This window comes from Alexandromys fortis, unplaced genomic scaffold, assembly GCF_014885135.2.
Source record: "Alexandromys fortis isolate MF-2015 unplaced genomic scaffold, M_Fortis_MF-2015_v1.1 scaffold_0, whole genome shotgun sequence".
NCBI classification, from domain to species: Eukaryota; Metazoa; Chordata; class Mammalia; order Rodentia; family Cricetidae; genus Alexandromys; species Alexandromys fortis.
The window spans coordinates 20,392,511-20,414,230 of NW_026067949.1; the positions used below are offsets into that span (position 1 = coordinate 20,392,511).

A 21,720-nucleotide genomic window follows, 5' to 3' on the forward strand; every position below is an offset into this window, starting at 1 on the left:
TTGCTTTAATCAGGGAGACTATGAAAATAATGGTCTGTCATAGCAGGAGAGAACAGAAATGAGTGGCTGGAGCTTGTGGAAGGAAAAGGGAGGTTGAAAGCACCAAACCCTCCTTCCTCAGGAATTGTTACCTGTAAAGGCATAAAAACCAGGCCTGCCGTTGTGTTGGTTATCAATGGCAAAGGAGAGGAGATACTGATCTTGTAAAACATTCCAGCCAAGAAAACTAAAAGTTAGAGTTAACTGTATTTTGTCATGCACACATACACACATAATTTAGAAAAAAAAGCTTTGCAAATGTTTAATATATAAAATAACTCTGTTATGTCTAGTTCTTATCTGAGGTTTCCAATTTATTGATATGTGTTGAAATCGCTTGTCTGCTCTGCTCCTTTCTGCGTCTGATTTACTCTTTTCTCCCACGTTGCTTTTCCCTTTTCTCCATCCCTTTCTATTTCTAGGTCTTTTTAATTTCTTGTCTCTGACATTTTGAGTACAGTATGTTCTCAGATGGTTTCCATGGGGAGTTACTAAAGTGAAAGCCACATTCCCTTTTGAGAAGCACTTCTAACATGAGTTTCATGGCTTGTTATGATTAAGATAATTAAACTTTATTTGCTTGAAAATAGTCATGGGACTGTAAGCATCTCCCACCAGATTGTAAACAACTCAAGAGTCACAGCATCCTGGGCTTGCTCTCCACATCTTATGCTGAGTATAATGCTCAAATGAATAACTCGTATTTGGTTATTTTCAAAATATAGGCATGCTTTATGTAATGATATGGGGTTTGGGTTTCAAGAGAAATGCATCACAAGAGTATTCTACTGTGTGATTTCACTGGATGCATTTGCACACACTTGAGAATGAATAAAGTACAAGAGAAAATAAAGGGAAATGGTAAACACCTAGATGCATGAGGTTGCTCTTTTTCTAAAAGTATAAGAGTAAACAGTTTTTAATCAATAGAGACAGTACACTTTATAAGCACATCACAGAGAAATATATATATGCCAGTATTATTACTATTATTAAGTATTTATTTTATATATCAATAAGTATATTTATGCATGCTATGATTTTTACAAGATTGACAATGAACTGGGTTCAAGTAGACCGACTATGGCACAAATATATGGCTAACCTGTTGTGTTGCAACATGATGATGTTACTCGGCATTAAACACTACTGTTATATATGTGGTCTCCCCATGCTAGATATACATTCTGTAACAGTAGTATCCACAAAATCTCAAGAAAATAATCTGGGAAAGATAAACTGTAGATATGATGGAAATGTCAATGTGTGTGCTGAAACTCTTCATGTGGAATGTTTAGAGCAGCACTTGAGATAGCGGATGAAAACCTGAAGGTCAGTGAGTGTGCTCTGCACCAGTCGTGGGAGACACATAAGATTTTCAGTTGCTTTGCAGTGTGCATGAGACAGGCACACCCTGCAATCCAGAATTTCACTCAAATTGGTTACCTTGGTGACAGTTACAAGTATTCAGGGAAAGACGAAGGAGAATGTTTTCTTCAACTTTGCTCATAAGAGCAAAAACAACTTTAAAAAGCCCACCTTAAACACTCGAGAAAAAATAAAATGTGGTTGATTAGCACCACGCAGTATTTGACAGCTGTAAAAGTGAGTAGACTATAGCAACATGTCAGCATGAGGGATTTTTAAAATAAAGTCAACAAGCCAGTTCAACTTTGAAAGGTGCACAGAGTAAATCCATTCATGTAAAACACAGCACAGAAATGAAGGTAGACTTTATATGTTAACAAACCTTTAATTTGAGGAAGTGTTATTTTCACAGGTTTTTAAAAATTTTTTTTCTGAAGATGTTTTAGTCTGAACTGTAAGTAATTTGAGGTTAATCATAAATGCTTTATACTTTCTTCCCTATAAGGTAGGGTAGAGAGAAAATACTTACTAATGATGAATATGTTTGGTTAGTGTAATGTATACATTTACCGCTTTCAGTAAGCAAAAAAGAAATGGGTTATTGAGGAGATAGACATGAGCCCCTTCTTTCAAGCTGGTCAGTCTCTACCTGCTTTAGTAGCTCTTGCTGCTCTCCAGTTATGCCAGTGACCTTGGGCAGAAATCATTCTTTCCCTGTATCTACATATGTTTACTATAAATCCAAGAGCACCATAACAAATAAGCCTTTTGTAATGTAGTAAAATGAAAGATTCTGCATATCAAGAGTTAAAAATTCATTTAATATGCCCATACTACCCATAAAATACACCTCAGTTTTGGATTTCATATGCAGCTGCACATGTGTATGTACATGTTTGTATGTGTGCTTATGCATGTGTATGTTGGGGGTAACTTCAAGTGTCATCTTCAGGAACTACATCCACTTCTTGAGATAGTTTAATCCCATTGGCTTGGAGCTTACTAGTTAAGCTGGACAGGTTGACTAGCAAGCCCCAGAGATATTCCTGTCTCTACTTCTCTGGTGCTGATGTAACAGATCCATGTCATATGCCCAACATTTCTGTTCTGGGTCTGGGGATTGAACTCAGATCTTTGTACTTGTAAGGCAAGCACTTTTCTCTCTAAGCTATCACCATAGCTTCATTTTTTTTTTTTGCCTTTGATTTTGTTTTGGTGATCGTGCATTTTTTCTTAATAAAGAGCCCAAGGAGGTACAAACAGAGCCTATTTATAATGTTTATAGAAACATTATATACAGCAAAAGTGAAAACCTTTTGATATGTGACTTTCTTGTCAGGAGGAAAGGAGATGTAAGGGGCTAGGGACCTTAACTGAATCTGCAATATTCATTTTCTATTTTAAAAAATATTTGATGCACATATGGCAAAATGCTAACATCTGTTGAATCTTACTGATGGCACAGAAATGTTTGGATTATTTTGTAGTTTTTTAATACTTAAAGTTTCATATAATTAAAAAATAATGCTATTAATAGGAAATATGAAATTTATTTAAATTACAATTTCTAATTGAATGATCACATTTTGCTTGCCATTTGTCCCAACATCTTAATATTTCTAATTTTAAGTTTCCAGTAATATTTTAGGCTGACAGATAATATGCTAAATTCTATAAGCATTTTTTTTATTTTTATATTTTTCTTGCAATAAATATCCTATTTCTCTCTGTATTATTTATGTTTTGTAGTAAGGAGGCTGCTGGTTGGTTCTCAGCCACTTAGCCCTGAAATAATCACACAGAAATTGTATTAATTAAATTATTATTTGCCCCATTAGCTCTAGCTTCTAATTGGCTAACTCCTACATATTAATTTAACCAATTTCTATTAATCTGTGTACTGTTATGTGGCTGTGGCTTATTGGTAAGGGTCCATCTGGCTCGGGCAGGGCTACATGGCTTCTCTCTGACTCCACCTCCTTTCTCCCACCATTCCGTTTTGTTTTCCTGGCCTAGCTCTGTTCCCCTACAGCTGTGCTATAGGCCAAAAGCAGTTCCTTTATTAACCAATGATATTTATAGCACACAGAGTGGAATCCCACATCAATGTTTGAAGGATAAAATCTTCTTGTGTGACAGGATGAATTTTATATTCAATGAACTATACAGTGTATCCATCAATCAACCAGACAATATCTACTGAGCTCATATTATGTGCTAAAGTGATACAAAGACTTGGAAGCTGAATTTTATGGAACTTACAATGAATTAAATAAACTAGTCACAAATAACCCAGAACACAAGTGAATATTAGTCATGCAATGTAAAAAATATTCTGGAAAAGAAAATCGGTGCTGGGGAGCATCATCATTCAATTCAGAGTAGTACTTCATAAATGTATGCTGCAGGAAGTAATGCTTAGTGGTCTTAATAGGTGACAGGACTCGATGATAAAAAGCATTGGTGGACCAGTGACTGACTTGCTTCAGCAGCAGGTATATGAAAACTGGAATAATACAAAGGAGATTGGCATAGCATCTGTGAAAGAATAATGAGCAAGAGTATGAATTTTGATATTTAGAAGGGCCCAAAGAGACATTGGTATTAGGGAGGCCAAGAGAGTTTGCCAGGCATCTGAGAGGAGTGGAATAACAGTTGCTAATATTCCTTGGAGGGCAGCATCTAAGCAAATGATGGGGCGGGGGGAAAGAGAATCTCTGAGCTATCTCCTTCGTATTTCTGTTCAGCATTTTCATGAAAAGTGCTAAGCTGGTGTGACTCTAAACTAGAAGACATTATCAATAACTGACCAGTATTAAAATAATACAACAAAAAAATATAAATATTTTGAAGTTGGAAGAATTGGAAATACAAGTATCATAATAAAAAAATTAGAAAATCAATTATTAGAGCTCTTGTAAAGTGTAAGAGGAAGTTGTGTATTGAATTATTATAGTACTGACTTTGAGAAGCTATTAGAAAATACCAATTAGCCGGGCGATGGTGGCGCACGCCTTTAATCCCAGTACTCGGGAGGCAGACGCAGGCGGATCTCTGTGAGTTCGAGACCAGCCTGGTCTACAGGAGCTAGTTCCAGGACAGGCTCCAAAGCCACAGAGAAACCCTGTCTCGAAAAACTAAAAAAAAAAAAAAATACCAATTATTGTGGTTGAAATACAATTATTAGCCAGTGGGAAATCATACATATGTTAAAACAAATGAAGCGGTCTTATGTGTATAAAAATAGAAATAGAAAAAAATAAGCAGAATGATATTGATTGAAAGAGTAAGTTGTGAAACTATAACTAGTTTAGACAATATAAAGTAGTTTGCAGAAATTATAAAAATACAAAGTTTTTGTATATGTTGGTATGATGTCATGCATATGTGCACTGTCAAAAAGTGCACATGAACACGTCCAATATAAGGCTATGAAGGTAGATAAAGGAAGCCAGATAGAAGAATCTGCTGGAGAGCCACTGCTTTTATTATAAGAATAAAAGTGAGGAAGGAGGAACTTGAACCCAGGACTTAGCAGCTTAACCAGTATACTGGCTTGAGTTCCACCCAAGAAGCAAGGAGTCAATATTCAGTTTCCATACCCAACCCCTTAATTCCCAGCCTTCACAACTGCTTACGTAAGTGTCTGCTGGCTTCACTCATAGAAACAAAGACTCCCTGATCCTGTTTGATGGGACTTCACGTTAGCAGCTGCAGGTCTGTGGCTTGGCCGCTTTCCATTTTCCAGTCTGTTTTGTTCCATCCCATTTCTTGAACCCTCACTGGATGCTGGAAGCTGAGATGTACATTCGTCAAACTGCCGAATACTGGCTGATACAGAAGCAAGGTCAAAGGGCAGAGAATCTCCACACTGAGCCTCTCTTAGTACTTCTTTTTATTTACCTCTTGGAAAGACCAGAGGTGTTACCCTTTTCTGATTGAGTCACTCCAGAAGCCAGTGCTAAGATGGTTAGGGACAGCATTTGGACTATTATTTAGGAAGAAACATGCATTATTTCCAAACTCAAATGTCTGCAATGAGGCCAGGTGGATTCAAGAACGAAGAACAGCTGGTCAGTACTGGGGTGTAGCTTGGCTACATAGTTATCTGGGAAATAAAGAAACAAATTTGTTTCCACGCTCATTAGGAGATTCCATTGAGAGCTTCAGAAGCTGCCCATGGTGATAAGAAACCTAAAAAAATGTTTTCTTTTACAATCTATAATAAGCAGAATTTATATAATTAACCTCAAATGTTTTCATTTGTTTGGCTCAGGCACTAAAATTTCATTGTTCAGGGGTATTATTTCCTGGCTCATTTATTTTGTCATTCCGCTTTCCCTTTTATCTTCCTTGCAGCTTTCCTGAGTGCACGAGAACATTACCGCATACTTGTCATTAAATAATGGTAGCTAATACTTCAAAGTCACCTCATGCAAAAGGAAGCTAAATGAAAATCAGGCCACGTCAAGGTTTTGTATCCAAGCATGGGGGAGGGATAACTAGCAATGGGCATTTCCGAAAGCTCTTATAGGATCAAGAAATTCTTCATCTGTGGTGAATATTGACTAGAAAATTGCATGTTTCTGGACCAGGAGTCTAGAAGAATAGGAACTATGTTGTCCTTGATTCCTATAAAGAAGTGAGTCCAGAATTCTGTGCTAGAGTCATCCAAAGTGGCCCAAATTTTTCACTGTCCCCTGTATCCATATACAATGGCAAATGATTTTGTAAAGGTTTCTCGTTCTGAGTGCCATTTTTACAAAGACAGAAAATATGATCAGTACAAGGTTTGAACCAGATTTAACAATCTAGCTTGCTTAATTTTGAATCTGTGTCATGACTGGGGTTATAAACTCGACTCTAAAGGGATAAAAGGTATATTGTGTAGTTCTGTCTCACAGAAGCCATCCCTACCAAGGCTATCATAGGCCACTTAGCAGCCAGACAACTACTTTATTGTCATCTAAGGACTGAAACATCAAAGCCAAACAATTTCAATAACTTGCATCTAACCTGAGTTCAGGTCAGTTTAACTAAAATGTGTAGCCACATGGACTAAATATACTGCCCAGCTTTCTATTGCATGCAGTCACATGACATCAGACACCCATGGTTTAGTGCATTCTGCTTAAAAACCTTAGCAAGAACTATTCTATAATTGAATTTTCATGACACCCATTAAAAAAATAAATGAAATCATTTTATCTAATTAGCCCACAAATAAACCTCTCAAAGTTAGTTTAAGGAAATGAATTAGACACTTCCCCAGTGCCAAAAACTGTACACCTTAGTGAATTTCCAGACAACAATGGAGATGACCACACTTTAAAGAGGCTTGTTTTGGAAGGGAATCTCTATTTGCCTCTGTATTTGCAATTGATTTTAGTACACAGTTTGAATTGTCATTATCTTTTAGGAAACCTTGAAAGTAGCATCCCTATTTGTGAAATATAGGGAGAAATGTTTAATGTGGAGAAGTGAAAATTTAAAAAGTAGGTTTCAAAACATAGTGAAAGTAATTTTGGGCCTACTTTTGTTTAATTCCAATGTCATACTTCTCATTTATTCACAAAAGAAGGCTAAGAAACGCAACCTAGTTGTACCCAGACTAAAGGCATTCATGTCTCTGCATCTGTCACTTTTATTTTTAATGACCAAGCTCAGAACAGATAAATGTTGTGACTTCATAGCTAGCTATCCTGGTTTTTTCTGGAAGGGAAGATAGTATGTTTAAGTTTCCAGAATCTATTGGTGAGACATTGCCGTATACAAGAGCACATGATGCTAATGAAGGAAGATGGGTTAACATTCAAGGCAAAAAGATTTCCAGGTTTAATCTGTTGCTTAGTAAATGAAGAACAAAAGACAAACCTAATTAAGCAATTAAGACATACTCAGCAAAAATGAGAAAAGGATAGAGGAGAGAGATAAATGCCTGTAACTTCTTGAGATTGGTTTGGGGGAAGGTTTGAAAAGGAGTTAGAAATAAGAAAGAGAAGGAAAGAAGAAGTTCTTCTGCATAGATGGCAGAAACATAAAAAGACTGTGGACTGTGTGACTGTTAACCACAACTACTTGCCCTTAGCTCAAAATTCCATGGACTCATAGCCTAGATAAAGATTTATATCGAAACTAATGCCAAGCCATGTCTAGCATGACCAACCACAGACTCACACCAGGGACAACTGTCTGATGAAATTCTATTCTCATGTATCTGATATAATGATTCTAAAAGTAATCTGTATCAATAAAGAAACAATACATTCTGTTAAACATTTTTTTCTGTATAAAAATTGAGCCTCATGGCTAGTAAAGACGTGTTCAGATCCAATTCCTTTAAGTCTTATGTCTTTTTGTCATTGGCTGACTCCTTACCCAACTATTCCTGAGACCCTGTCCCATAGATACCAGTGCCCAGGCTGAGCTGGTCCCTCACAAAAGAGAATAGAATTCTTTTCAGAGATAACAAAGTGGGACCAGGGAAGGAGTTCAGTTGGAAGAGTGCTTGTGAGGTATGCATGAAGCCCTTGGCTTGATCCTTAGCAAAGTACAAACTCAGCATGGTGCACACTCCTGAAATTCTACCGTGTGAGGTAGGAAGATCAAATGTTCAAGGTCATTATTGCTGTACAGAGAGTTTGAGACCATTCTAGAATGCATGATATCTAGAGGGTAAGAAGGAAGATAAAATGAGTGACTCATATTTTTCTCTCCTGGAATTTACATTTTAGGATAAGCAAGTAAAAGAATTGAGGAATTGAATATGAAATCATAATACTGAGGCAAGCACTGTAATAAAGGTATACCTGATGTGTTATGAACAACAAAAAAAGAAAGAGAAATTTGATATGGAGGGAAGCACAACGTTTTTAGGAAACTTTACAAAGTGTCTATTATTATAACTAATAGAGTAAAAATTTAATCAATGTTTTTGTGTATATTCACAATTCTAAAAGTCTATCTTTTTATCAGTTTGATTTATTTTTATTTTCAAGTGATTAATATATAAATATAACCTAATCATAGGCCCAGGAGTAACCTCTAAAATAGTGCTAGTTTAATATTGTACTTGATTTTAAAACAAATTATAATATATTCAAATCATTAAAGGGTTAAGTGTAAAACTCAAAAGTACGAAACTATTATCAGAATACATAGGGAAAACAACAATGGCTGTTGGATTGGTCAAGGATGATTTTTTTTTATAAGACAACAAATGCACAGGAAATAAAACAAATGCTAGGTAAATAGGATGGCATCAATCTCAAACGTTTCTTCACAGTCAAAAAATAATTAAAATGAAAAGATCGACTTCAGAATACAACTGGCAAGGAGTTCTGTGAAAAATATATTAGAAACTCCAAAATCATAATAGGAATAAAAAAATAATTGAAAATTAGAAATGGGTATAGGCATTTCTCCAAAGATAATGAATAGCTAGTTACTCAACCTGCACATGAAAAATAGCATCAGTGATCACCAGAGAAATGTATGTCTAAACTTGAAGCCATCCCCTCACCACAGTAAGAATGGTTGTTATAAAGAAGCCCGGTAAGGATGTGGATAAAGATAGACCTTGTACCCTCCTGGTGGGAATGCAAGTTAGTACAACCATTATGGAAAACAGTGGGTGCTGAGTTATAATTAGGTAGGAGAAAGAAGTTCTGGGGTGCATTGCACAGTAGGATGACTAAGGTAAGAACAATTTTCAAAGCCAAAAAAAAGATTATGAAAGTTTTAAGAATAAATACATGATTAACACTGGTTGTGACTACATTTCACTTTTAAATAACTTCATGCAATGTAAACACATGTGAATTGTGGCTTATAATTCATTGTACTCCATTAACATGCACAATTTCTGTGACTTCTTTTAGCATCAGTTGAATGTTAAATAAAAAAATAAAACAGTCAAACTATGTTGAAACTGTTCTGATTATTAATCTAACACCACAGCACTTTCACTAAATGTATGGCTCTCTGCAACAGTTAATGTGGCTTTTAAAATAAAAAAAAGTATTAAGCACTGTTATATCTTGTGCAAATCTCATTTTATCAAGCATAGTTAATGAATAACAAAATTGGTGATGTCACCACAAATAGTAGCAAATGGTAAATACATTCTCGTCACTTTCATTAGAGATTATTCTGATCAATCCTATTAATTATATGAATGTTAGGCACCCCTGGCCATTAGATCTACCTAAATAAAAGGGCATCTCTACCTTAATATTAATTTTCTCTTCTTTGCCACTAAATTTGTACCCTATTATCACAGATGTTGATAGTCATTTCAAGATGCCAGTGTGACATCACAGAGTCAAAAAATTCTCCCACCTCCCTTTGTTTATAAATGTCTATTTCACACTAGAACATGCCTTTGAATCCAGCTCTTCCAAAGGTTCTAGAAAAACAACCTCATTTTAAAAAGGTTGCCCACACCCATGAAAACACAAGGAGTGAATAATCTTATTCCAGCAAATCAACGGAGAGGGAATAAATCTACACCAAAACAACCAAATATCAGGAATCAACAAACACTGCTCATTGACATCTCAGCGCACAGTACTCTCGTCCCCCAGTAAAAAGACACAGGGTAATATATTGGATGTGAAAACAAGATCCATCCCCATGCTGCACCCAAGACAATACATAATATTAATGGTAAATATTACCTCAGGGTAAATTGATTTTTTTAAAAAAAATGTTATTCCAAGCAAACAGACCGAAGAAGAAAACTGGTGCAGCCATTTTATAATGGACAAAGTAGACTTCAAAGGAAAACCAATTAGAAGAAGTAGAGAATACTACATTCTCATCAAAGGAAAACCAAAAAAAAGAGTATATTGCATGCATTAAACACAAAGACACAGAAATTCATAAAAGAAAAACTATTACTCTTCAACCACATATTGATCCTCACACAGTGATAGTGGGAAACCTCAGTATCCCATCTCACCAATAAGTTATTCAGACAAAAGTTTAACAGAAAAAAAATGCTGAAGCTAAGTGGTCTTATAAACTAAATGAACATAAGATATATTTAAAGAACATTTCACCAAAACACAAACTAATATAACTTCTCAGGATCTCATGTAACTTTACCCAATATTGATGCCCACACTTGGTCATAAAGCAGGACTCAACAGATATAAGAAAATTGAAACAACACCCTACATTCTATCTGACCACTATGGGTTAAAGCTGGATATCAACAACAACATAAACAAGAAAAAGTCTAAAACCTCATGGAAACTGAGCAACTCACTACTGAATGAAAAATTTTTAGAACTGTAGAAAAACTTAGCATACCCAGAAAATGGGACACAATGATGGCAGTTCTAAGAGAGACTTTATAGTACTAAAAGCCTACATAATTAAAGAGACCTCATGTTAATTACTTAACAGCACATGTGAAGTTTGTAGAACAAAAAAAAAAAAAAAAAGAACTAACTCTCAAGAGGAGAAGATTGCAAAAAATAATCAAACTCAGGCTGATAACAGTAAAAGAGAAACAAAAATAAAAGAGGTAGTTCATTAGTAGCAAAAACTTGTGAGTGAACCAACTAATATTTCATTTGATTTAAGGCTCATTCTATGAGATGGAATCTCTATTCGTTGCTACTTGGGTGACCAAGAAACTGAGACAAGTTGGCCAGGGCCCTGGAAAACACAAATACGATGGTTTTGTAAAGGGAACATAGCAATAGAGTGATGTCTAATGTCATTCTGCTCTTCTTCAACATCAGTGCCTTGCTCTGGATGGAGAATGAGTAAGAACCAGAGTGAATAGAAGACATCAAGGAATTAAGCCCTTCTAAATACAGCAGTATAAATACACAAAAGAAGTCACAGAGATTAAGGCAGCATGCACAGGGCCTTCTTGGATCTATACCAGATGGGATCTTGGAACTGAAAGGAGAAGAGGACACACATATCCACCCCTAACCCAGAAGCTGTCTCCTATAATACCCTCTTGCAAATGAAAATTAGTTTTCTCCAAGGTAGTCTCACTGGGGAAGCAAACCATTCTTAAGCGCAGGCCCTATACACAGGAGTAGATGATAAAGACAAATGATAATTTGGAAGATCTTTGTCTTATAATGTTTATCACTTTTGTTTTGTTTAATGTTACTACTTATTTGCTTGTGTATCATGGAGTCTGGTTTTTTTTTTTTTTAAGTATCCCTGTGTATCTGAATACTCCTTTGTGTCTCAAAGTCTATATGGCTTTCTCTTTGACTCCTTTTCTTTTGTTTCTTCTGTTTTTTTTTTTGTTCTATTCTGATTTGTTTTATTTTATTTTATATTCTTCCTCACATGACTGTTTGTTTTCTAATAGAGACAGAAAGTGTGTGGATCTGGATTGACGGGGAAGAGTGAAGGATCTTGGAGAAGCTGAGTAAGGGGAAAGTATAGTCAAAATTTATTGCACAAAAATTCATTTAAAATAAAAGAAAATAGAGGGAGAAAGGAGGAGTAGTCATTTTTTTCATTTATTATCATAAACAACAGAATTTCTTCTACATTGACATCACCGATGAGCTATTTTTTTTCCTTTAATCTTTCAGAATTGGGTGCCTTTACTTATTTTGTTTATCTAATTATTAAATGAACAATTCCTCCCATGGATGCTGGGAGTCATCATGATATTATATCACTTAGCTTCCAAGTCCCAAATGCCTGATATATAAATTTAGTACTATGTTGAAAAGCCAAAATTTCCATAAAGTATTTTGATTTCTCAAAAAAGCAGCACTTATATAAGTACAAACATTATATGTAAGTTTAAAACACTCATTATTTATCCTACACACAAGTATTGCTGGAAATCTAGGGAGATTATGCAGCTCTTTTTGTGACTAGAATGTGTTGTTCATGTGTCTTTATGCATATTTCACTGTAAAAACACGTCTTTCAATGCCTCTGCCTGAAAAACATTTACAGCCTTACAAATGTTTTTTCTACATAATCATAACAGCAACATTTTCATAAAAGTCCTATGTGAAGTATTTAAAAGGTTTTTCAATAGTTTACTCTAATTTTATCAGGTTGTTATTAACTCTGCTGGAAGTTTATATGCTGGAAGAAACCAGGCTTGCAAGGACCACAGATTGGGTTCCCCTGTTTCAACTTTGATTTGTCTTTTCTTTTCTAGAGTAGACTTTACTTTAGCAAATAAACTACTACTTAAACTAACCATATATATTGGCTGAATTATTTAAATCAAAAAAAAAAACAAGAGTCAAGGAGAAACGTTCAGATAGTAATAGTTTTATCAGTTTCATAAAGGAATCCTTTTTTCCCCAGTATAATACCATAAACATCTCAGGAAACATTATTAATTGACCTAAGAACATAACCTAATTCCATGAAATAAAAAAGGAGCATAATTTTATTTAAAAACAACTTTCTATTGAGTGATGATGCACATCTGGTAATGGGGGGAGCAATATCAGTTTACAGACAAGATCATTGCTGTTAGGCTGCTGACATTTGAAACCAGAATAGACAATCTTAGCGCTAACTTTCCTGACACTCTCTAATTGGGCATCAGTTCTACTGTTTCCTTGTTGTTACGTACTGACCATTTTTCTAGATGCTCAAAATCTGTGGTTTTACTGTTTGAAGTCTGCTTTGCAGTGTTGGTATCTTCAGTTATGGTACTACTCAGAAATGCTAAACTTAAGGAAGCATAGCACTCTGATACACTGCCAACACCACCCTGACTGCTTTCCACAGTGTGTTTTTATCAATAATAACTTAAAATCATATCTCCCTGAACTATTGTTTATTTGTTCTCTTCTACAAGGAGGATATTTGTCCTTAAACTTAATTAAAGGTGACAATTGGCTAATTTGTATATTGGACAAAAATCAAAAGAGAGTATTTGGTGTTGATTGGGAGTTGTTATGGGAACATATCATGAAACCAATCAAACATGGCAGTGGCAGGCTTCTCATTCTGTAAACTAGGTTTTAAATGTTATTCACAAGTCTTACACACAGCTTCCATGTTTTTTAACAAACAGAATAGGTATTAAATAAATGACAGAAACAAGGAAAGTATAGAAGAACCATGGGGAAGTGGCTTAAAGGAAGAATAGCAAAATATAAGTGATAAGAAGTAGGAAAGAGAAAAAGAGGGATGGGGTCTCCAACTAAGGACAGGAAAGAGATGTCAATATAGAAGAAGAAGGAGGAATGAGATACGAATAATACCAAGGTTGAGTGATAAAGCCTTAAGAAATATTATCTAAAAATAAAGCTTCAAGAAATAATATTATTTTATATCAACCTAAAATTATTTATAATATATGTATTTTATACACATATATAAAACCTCATTTCGCATATATATGTTATATCATTATACTATTACTACATGAAATATTATATATATATAATATTAAAGGAAGTTAAGCCACTTAGGCTGATAGTTCTCCCCACAAGAACTATAGACTAACAAAACCCCCCAAACCATGGATGAGAAACCACCATTCACATAGCTGATTGGTGCAATCCAAGTGACTCCTGAAACAATATAGACTATAGATGTAGCCTTCGGTTGCCTTTGGTTGTGAGTGGGCACTTATTTCTCATGTCATTGCAAACAATATATCCTATTAGGATACAAGATTTGGATAATTTGAGCTGTGTTTGATCTGGAAGTTTCTTTCCAGTGATCTAGCTTTCATGGTACCAGAAATACTATGAAAACAGCCAAGGAAAGGAATAAATTAAACCACCCCGCTGGGCTCCAACAACTATAAACCATTCCAATGACCAGATGATGAGATATACATAGGGTGCAGTGGCACATGTTGATTGTAACTAGCAGCTGTCTAATGGGCTTAAAATTCAATTTACAGGAGGAAATTTGTATCTGGTGCTGAAAACCTAGCCAGTTTCTCATGACATAGACCTAGACAGTAATCTACATCTGCCACCCTGCTAGACCAGTATAATTACTTACAACATTCTAAATCTTATCCTTGTATTTACAGATAAGTACAGCTTACCAATTCACACCCCCAGTGCACTCATCAAAGTAGCCTTTCTTCCAGCAAATGGAGACCATCACAGAGTACCACAATTGGGCACAATGCAGAAATCAAGGATGCCCACCCCAAGAAATTCAAGTATATCACAGCTCCTGCATTTATGGCTCAGGAACGTTGCCAAATAGATGTTAGATTGTAAGAGCCATAATACCAGGAAGTCTGTTGTGAAACTGTCTCTATTGGAATGGCTGCATAAAGACGACTAGAACAGAGAGGTATTGCCAATGGACACATTAATGTGGAAGGAGGAGTTTCACATGTCCTGTCGCTAGACAAAGCTTGGTAGACAAGAAACGTTTGCTTGTAGAAGGGGATTAGTCTCCACCATGGATAAGCCCTGTTCTTGGTCATCCAATGCAGAACTGTCAGCCCTAAAATCATATACACAAACAACAAAAGTGTATTCAACGGGTTGTGTTTATATAGCTATGCACACGCACACACACACGCACACACACACACACACTCACACACACAAAGTGGTTGATAGGGACATTTGCTGGATGGACTGAAGGGGAGAAGGTAAGAAAAGTCCTGTCATTTGATTTCAATTAAAATGTTTATGGATACACAAAAATAGATAAATAGAAACAAACCCAGTGGCATACAGCAGCTTTGTACCAAATACTACTGGTAAGTTTCCTTTATGGTTGAAGAAAATTCAAGATGGGTTTGTAGTATTTACAAATTCAATACAGTAAATATACCGGTCTGTTCCAGTTTGTACCGGTCTGGTCTGGTCTGAAACAGTCTGGTCTGGTTTGAGCCGGTTGAGACGGGTCTGATAAAACCGGTCAACACTGGTCTGGTCCAGTCTGAACCAGTCTAAACTGGTCTGGTCCAGTTTGAACCAGCCTAGACCGGTCTGAATGTTACTGTGTCATTATTTATTTCCAGATGGTGTCTTTAGAATATTACAATTTCCCTTCTGTCCACTTTATATCTTTATCTCTTGTGGGGAATACAGCTAAGAATACCATTTATAATTGCCTTTTAATTGAGGTTATATTTCTTTCTGATATTATAGACAGTTCTCTTTTCATCTGAAAGCCCAGGGCTTAGTATCTGGGTTTTGTTAAAACTGTTTTATTTTCTTCTATAAGTCAGGTGTAGTAAGAGATTTGTTAGGGTGATAAACTTTCCAAAGTTTGTTTAGGATCAAGACAAGAATTTTAGTGCTACAAATGAAAAAGTACTGGTGAAATTGGGGCTATTTATACACACACACACACACACACACACACACACACACACACACGTAAAATGAAAAGGAAAGAGACAGAGAGAGAACCTAGTGGGTCCATTTAGTGTAAATGGGACTCTCCATTTAGTATTGGGTAACCCATAAGGCAAATGGTCCCCAGAGAAAATGGATTATTCCTCTCGGCAGCCATTGATTGCCTGTAGCTCCTCATCTGTGGGTCAAGCCCTGTGAGATTTCCACCACCCACATCGATGTGTTGAATGGTGGTGTTGTACCACACAGGTCTTAACACAAAATTTGCCTTCCAAAGCCTAAATTTTACATCACCCCACATCTCTTGTGTTCTTTTGATGGATTTTTCCATCCATTCTGTCTACACTTACTGCTTTTCATCTGGTTAATAATACTGCCTGTTACTCCTCCTTCTAGGCTTTATAATTAAATTTTCTTAGTCTGTGCATACACCATGGCATGGTTATACTGGATCTAGGGTACTATAAAGTCTGTATGCTCCTGTGTGGGAATTCGATCCTGTCTTTACTAGTTATATTATTCAGTGGAACTCACCAGGAAAGAGCAATAAAAAGTATGCTAGTATCCACAGACAGGGCAATCACGGATATGTTCAGTTAGGGATGTGAGACAGCATTTGGTCTTTCTTTCTTTCCTCATAGCTACAATATTGTTTCTAAGAGACGTCGTATTCTTGCTATTTGTAATTTCCGTTTTGAGATAGTGTTTAGGAGAGGGAAAAATATAGAGAAATTCTATCTTAATAAAACCATATAGTAAAATAAAATAATATTCAATTATGTTTGCTATTAGCATGGTCATGTTCCTACCTTGATTATTTTTGTGAAAAATTGTGAATAAAACTCCAATATACATATCTTCTCACTGGAGGGTAGGATGTCAACTAACAGGAAGGTGAACAGGGAATAATCATTGTTATATTTAATTGGAGTTTTTTTTTTTAAAAAAAAAAAGAAAGTCGTAGGCACAGTTATAAAACTTCTACCGAAAATGGACTAAAATAAAAAACCTTCAGATCTATAATCACGACTCCCCATTAATGGACTGCACTAGAGGCACCTTGCCAAACCGCTAAGGTTTGCTTGATTGTCCTTTGATGCAAGAAATTTCCCTGCTAACCCTAATTGGGCTACTTAAAACAGGGCAGGCTGTTGCTTATTAAGACAATTCCCTGGAGATTTAGAACTAAGCAATAAAATATGCAGCTGAAGCCTGGTACTTAAGGCCAGAAGGCTCAGGGAAAAGGATGCTTCTGGAATAAGCAGCAGCACCCTGAGTCCTTTCACGAGAAAAGCCAGCTCCTGTGACCCCTTACAAACAGCAGTTTCAAGGGCACCGACTATCATGTTTCCACCTGAATCTTAGCGAGCTTTCTGTGCATTGAGGGAAGAGGGACGCAGGGGGACGATGCTGCTTTATTAGAAAGGAATCCTCTCCCACTCTCCTCGTTGCCCAGGAGGAACTGTAGCTCACTTAATTTCTGCTGTAGATGCAGAAATCTCCATGATAGGAAATGCTCGGCTGAAGTAGCATTTGTTTACATGTCACCCACACTCCAACCCCAATAATCAAATTGCTGACTTGATCTTAAGATGTTCCTCAAACATCTGACATAATACATATCAAGATTAAAAAAAATAGGCAAAAAAAATTGACAAGCAATATGAAAAGCCACTTAGGTCCCAGGATAGCATTAGCTCTTTCAAGAGGGAGTGCATTCATCAGCCAGGCAGTTGAATCTGCCGTCTTGTATCAGCACTTACTCTTAAAATGAAGCCATATTCCGTATAGAAACCTTATTGTTATTCATGGTGCTTCCCAGACACAACCAAAAGCTCCGATTAAATCAATATGTTCCTGCGAGGAACAACTTGTTGGGAGATGGCAGTGAGAAACCCCGCAAGAAATTACAAAAGACAAGGGCAGTTTTATTTTAATAACGGAGTTTCAAGATGTGTTCTCAGGTCCTATCAATGATTCTTCTCAATGACTCCTCCTTTGGAGTATAAAGTGTTATGTGCTGCAATGGGCATAAGCTCACTCTCTGAAAGCGAGGCAGTGGGAAGAAGGATCTCCTTAGCTGTTAGCCACAAACACTAAACCCAAGTGCCTGCCCGGAATAACCAGTTAAGTTACACCTGTTTAGAAAATGATATTAGTGTACATCAACTCCATCTTGGCTTATATTGCAATTTTAGACTTTAGATGATATTGCAGTTTGGCCAGGACAGCAGGAGAAGTAAGAAATATTATACAGTTTAGCTATAATATAGACACATATATTTTTATTTCAAATGTGCCTATTTACCATGTAGGTAAACTTAATCGAGTCATCCATCTCTCATAAAATGAGTAATCGCTTCTCTGTTTCATAGGATTTTATCTCATTTGTGTATTTTATTGTCAGAATTTACAACAGTGCTAAACTCATAGCTGATCCTCTGAAATTTACTATGGAGGCTATGGGAATCCTGGAAACCCTGGAAGATTCATGCTGCATTGGAAATTCATGGAAGTATTATCACTGGATAGTTTAATCCAATGTAATGTGTGTCTGGTGTGTGTGTGTGTGTGTGTGTGTGTGTGTGTGTGTGTGACAGGAAGAAGACAAAGACAGAGATAGAGAAATGGAGAGAGTATGCTTGGATAAGTGTGCATACCCACACACATATACTTATGTGGGTGCACGTACACCTATGTGTAAATGGGTACCCATGGATGTGCACATGGAGATCAGAAGTTGGTGTCAAATGCTGCCTTATGTATATTGCTCTCATCAGATCTTCTTGAGATGGGGTCTCTTGCTGAGTGAGGACCTTTCTAATTGACTAGGCTGGCTAGCCAGAGATCTGAAGTGTTCTGTCTGTCTCTGATTCTAGCTCTGAAGCTACAGATATGTACTCATGTGCCAAGGTTTTAAATGGGTTCTTACGACCTAAACTCCAGTCTTTATATTTCCATAAGAAGTGCTTTACCCACAACCATTCACCCCAATCCTTTAACTGTTATCACTGATGGCAGTTTTGTCATAACTTAGGCTCTGTTCTTGTATGTGTTACTATGCAACTATCCAGTTCTTCTAACTAGTGACCAGCAATCATTATGTCTTGGCTTTCAGCTTAAACAGAAAACTGATAGTTGGTAAAGACTATGGTTTTCCAGATAGGGCTAGGAACTAAGAACACTGCTTATTCCAGACTGCTCTCTTGTTCTTCGCATTAGTATAGGAGAGTAAATTAAAATGTCAGAAAGACCTGAACGAATTGTTGATTACTTACAAGTTAGTGAAAGGGTAGGTCCTGAGGGCAGTTGAAAGAGCAGCTGCCAGACAACCATGAATCCAAGGATGATGAGAGACATTTCAAATTGGACTTTGACTATAAAGGCCTCAATGAAGCCCAAATTGAATTAACTGATTATCCCATATGCTTAATAATTTATCTTATTCAATTGTAGAAGCATGAGTAAAACAAGTGCTTAATGTTGCAAATCGTTTCGGTTTAAAGCTGTTTTAGGGTAGTATGTAGCAATACAGCTTGATTTTTTGATAATTACTATGTAAAGTATACTTCTGTAGGGAAAAGAAGATATGACGAACAAACATGACATAGATGAAGTCTAAATCCAAAAACATATATCATAAGTGTCTCTACCAAAATGCCTGTAAGAGCTAGCAGATTCATGAAATTAGCAGGATGCAAAGTCAACTATATTCATAGTCATTGCCAACAAAACATACCAAAAACATTGAGAACACCAACATCAAAGTAAAATTATTTTTTCTTAAATTTTGATATTCTGTTTTGACTTTTTAATACATTTTACATTACTAAGAGTAGTATTTCATCAGAATATCACTGCTGCTTAAGAAAAAGAAATGAACCCTGTGTCTGAAGTACCTGGTGTCTTCAGCAACAGAGACCTTATCTTCTCCATCTAGGAGGTAACCAGAGGAAAGAGGAACTGCTAATATTGTTTTGGGGATCTCTTGGATGAACAAATTACACAGTTGGTAAAATCTAGACAGGCATAATGACTGTACTCAATACATATTTAAGATTCTAACAGAGTAGATCTTAAGTATTTTCACCATACACCAAAGAGAGTGTTAATTATGTGTGGTGACAAATATGAAAATTAGCCTAACAAGGTAAGCATGTACTCATGTATTATTATATGAAATGATCAAAATATGTACCCTAAGCATTTGAAATTTCTATTGGTAATGATACATAAATAAAGGTGAGAATAAAATAAATGGTAATATGTGTTCATATACTACCAGCTAGATTATAAGAAATGAACAAGAAATCAAAGATGTAAAGTAATGGTGATATGGATATTACTAAAGATGTTTTCATTCATTCATTCTTTAGATAGGTATGAAATGCTTAATATTATGTGTTCAGTACTCAAACAATGGAAATCTGAAAAATATATTTAATAATGAATCTATGATTAAGCTAATAAGCTATTAAATGCAAAAAGAAGACAAATCCTAAATAAGGAGGATATTTTTCCCACTGGTAAAGACAGCGAAGGTGATTTTTATTCTAAATTAATGGGTCATTTCCAGCAGTGCAAAAGTTTACATTAGAATAGGGCTGAGTCTTTGCCAGGCTGCGCTGCAGTTCCTTTGGATTTCCATAGTTCATTAACTTAATGCCTAATCTTACTGTCATCATAGGTATTAGAAATACGAATATCCAAGTCTGGATGCTGTTGGTTTATTTAAGGTTATGAGCCTAGGTGAGGTTACCAAATATGTAGTCAAGCCAAAAACTAAAAGCTGTCTTGCAAAGATTGCTGGGGATTTCACATTTTCAATGTCAACAAATTAAGAAGCAACTGAGAAAAGAGCTGAAAGAGTCTATGTAGAAAAGGAAAAGCAAGTAGAGTGTGGTATATGCTGAAAAGTCAAAGTAGCTAACTGAGTGAAATCCAGTTGAAAAATGAAAGAAAAAATGAGACATCAGTTTCAAAGGCATTATTTACTTTTACAATAAAATACTGTCTTGTTTGAAAATGGATTGGAAATATTTGATAGAGAGAAAGAAAAAGCAATGTGCCAACAAGCAATGTCCTTGAGTCAAGATAAGACTTATTGGAATTCAGAAGCCACACTGACAGACTAATTTCCCTAAGAGAAAGCATTCAAGACGTTGAAGCTAAAAATGTTTTGTTTGGCAAATAATTCACTATCCATGCAATTTTACTGAAATGACTACCTGCCAGTTATATAAAATAACAAAGTTAAAAACATTATTGTCATTCTGGATCCTATGAAACATAATCATTTTATAAAAATGATGCATTTATCTAAGCAGATATTCATAATAATATAAATACCTAGAAATCATCATCTTTATGTTAAGGACTATTATACAACTTGATGAATATGAATTACAAATTAGTAACATCTAGATTTCAGTATTTGCTTGCCTAGAAATTGCTAATAAAAATACATGTAAGAAATAATATTGCTATTTTTTATCTAATTTAATCATGTTTTAGCCATACTAAGATCCCTACCTCACACATAGGCTTATTTTTCATTTTATTCTTATCCCATTGACCACACTGAGATGAAAATGAAGGATGTTACTGCTTTTTAAAATAACAGTGGTCGTCAAAGTAAACACTAACTGTTATATATTTTCTGTGGCTGGTTGGGAATCTGTAAAACTGTGGTTTCCTTTTCAGTGACCTCCTATCACTCAGGATGCCCTACTCTAGTGGGATCTATAAAACCTTTCAAAAGGAAAAGCACATCTAAAGGTCTCTACAGATCTAGAGCACTTTGTAGCTCTTAAGGTGTTTTTAAATAATGCTCTTTCAATTGACCGGATGCTTATTACTCCCTTGTGTCCCAGGAGCCAGCTAAAGAGAATCTGAGAGCAGCTGTTAGAGGAGGAGGCAAAGACTGATTAAGTGACTTCTGAGGAATTACCCCTTGGGAAGTAGTGCTGACATCACAGGCTACAGGATAGTTATTGCTAGCTATTGCTGT

The 21,720-nt window shown here is 35.9% G+C and overlaps 1 long non-coding RNA gene across 1 annotated transcript in view; it reads left to right on the plus strand.

Moving 5' to 3' along the window:
- LOC126506566 (uncharacterized) overlaps positions 1-21,720 on the plus strand; it is a 73,039-nt gene that overhangs the window by 50,770 nt on the left and 549 nt on the right. The gene's annotated exons all lie outside the window — the stretch shown is intronic.